Source organism: Symphalangus syndactylus, chromosome 20 (assembly GCF_028878055.3).
Source record: "Symphalangus syndactylus isolate Jambi chromosome 20, NHGRI_mSymSyn1-v2.1_pri, whole genome shotgun sequence".
In the NCBI taxonomy this organism is placed as follows: domain Eukaryota; kingdom Metazoa; phylum Chordata; class Mammalia; order Primates; family Hylobatidae; genus Symphalangus; species Symphalangus syndactylus.
In genome coordinates, this window is record NC_072442.2 from 40504848 (window position 1) to 40507222 (window position 2375).

At 50.2% G+C, this 2375-nt stretch overlaps 1 pseudogene; it reads left to right on the forward strand.

The window, feature by feature from the left end:
- Nucleotides 1–1847: 1847 nt before the first annotated feature.
- LOC129470774 (uncharacterized) lies at nt 1848–1988 on the forward strand (annotated as a pseudogene).
- The last annotated feature ends 387 nt before the right edge of the window (nt 1989–2375 follow it).

Sequence of the window (2375 nt, forward strand, 5' to 3'; positions counted from 1 at the left end):
CAAAATGAAAATGCAGGACTCCTTGCTACAAAAGTTATTAAGAATTATATTCGGCCAGTCGTGGTGGCTCACGCCTGTAATCCCAGCACTTTGGGAGGCCAAGGTGGGGGCGGATCACCTGAGGTCAGGAGTTCGAGACCAGCCTGACCAACATGGTGAAACCCCGTTTGTACCAAAGATACAAAATTAGCCAGGCGTTGTGGCACAAGCCTGTAATCCCAGCTACTTGGAAGGCTGAGGCAGGAGAATCGCTCGAACACGGGAGGCGGAGTTTGCAGTGAGCCGAGACCTCGCCATTGCACTCCAGCCTGGGCAACAAGAGCAAAACTCAAAAATATATATATATATATTCAAGACAGTAGCAGCAGAGCATTAAACCAAGCATGGGGCCGTGTGCAACTGCACAGGTTGCATGCCCATGAAGCCAGCCCTGATACCAAGCTACAAGCAGAGTAGGCGGGGTACAGACCCTATTGTCCCCTCCTCCAAGGAAAAGGCAAGAGAGGCAAGCTCATCTACCATCCCTACCCCAGCTCATTTTTCCCAAAAGAAAAGGGAACATACCATTCCAGGAATCTCCTCTCATCCTCTCCTGGAGGGGAAAAAATGAATCTGCAGCCCACTTCCCCTCCACGGACACACATGGGAACTAACCCCAGTTCCCAGAGCCACATTTTTTTTTTTTTTTTTTTTTTTTTTTTTTTTGAGACGGAGTCTCGCTCTGTCGCCCAGGCTGGAGTGCAGTGGCGCGATCTTGGCTCACTGCAAGCTCCGCCTCCCGGGTTCACGCCATTCTCCTGCCTCAGCCTCTCTGAGTAGCTGGGACTACAGGCGCCCGCCACCATGCCCGGCTAATTTTTTGTATTTTTAGTAGAGACGGAGTTTCACCGTGGTCTCGATCTCCTGACCTCGTGATCCGCCCGCCTCGGCCTCCCAAAGTGCTGAGATTACAAGCGTGAGCCACCGCACCCGGCCCACATTTTTTTTTTTTTTAAGACGGAGTCTCTCTCTGTTGCCCAGGCTGGAGTACAGTGGTGGGATCTCAGCTCACTGCAACCTCTGCCTCCCAGGTTCAAGCAATTCTCCTGCCACAGCCTCCCGAGTAGCTGGGATTACAGGTATGTACCACCACACCCAGCTAATTTGTGTATTTTTAGTAGAGACGGGATTTCCCCATCACGGCCAGGTTGGTCTCAAACTCCTGACCTCAAGTGATCTGCTCCCCTCAGCTTCCCAAAGTGCTGGGATTACAGGTGTGAACCACCACGCCCGGCCCACAGAGCCACTTTACAATGTCCTGCCCACAGAAGGAGGGAGAGCATGCCCTGTCCCTCATGCCCTCTCCTCTCCTTTACCCTCTGCAGAGTTGACTGAGGTGCAACAGCAGCTGCTGGCCATGTCCAGGGAGAAGGGGATCCTTTCCCAATAGATGGAGCTGGAGAGGGGCCTGGGGGATGACAACGAGGAGAAAATTGAGTTTGAGCTCATCCAGCTCCACCCCCACACTTGTGGATGGGCACTCTGAGGCCCAGAGAGCACACAAGACTTTAGGGCCACACAGCAGGCTCTTAGCAGAACTCTCTACAGAACTTAGGTCTCCGGATTCTTCATCCTTGCCCATCTCTGCTTCACTCTAGCATTAACAGGCAGAGGGGGGATCAAGGATGGGGACTGTAATAAAATAGCTTGCTGAATAGAAAGAGAGGCTGGGTGCGGTGGCTCACACCTATAATCCCAGAACTTTGGGAGGCCGAAGCAGGAGGATTGCTTGAGGCCAAGAGTTCCACACCAGCTTGGGCAACATAGCCAGACCCCATCTCTATTTAATATAAGAAATAATAAAAAATATCGCTTCTCGGCCTTTTGGCTAAGATCAAGTGTAGAAATAATAAAAAATAAAAAGTAAAAGAATGGCAGAGTGATGCCATCTTGAAGCAAAACTGCCATGGTGACTGGTATTGGATTCCTGATTCCAGCAGCAAAGTCTTTAAACAATGCCTGTAGCATAGATAACCCTTGTATTAGTCCATTCTCACACTGCTATGAAGAAATACCTGAGACTGGGTAATTTATAAGCGAAAGACATTTAATTGACTCACAGTTCCACATTGCTGGGGAGGCTTCAGGAAACTTATGATTACGGCAGAAGGGAAGAGAGAAGCAGACACCTTCACAGAGCAGCAGGACAGAGTGAGTGCAAGCAGGGGAAATGCCAGACACTTATAAAACCATCAGATCTCATGAGACTCACTCATGATCATGAAAACAGCATGGGGGTAACCACCCCCATCACCCAATTACCTCCACCCGGTCCCACCCCCGACACATGGAGATTATGGTGATTGTAATTCAAGATGAGATTTTGGGTGGGGGAC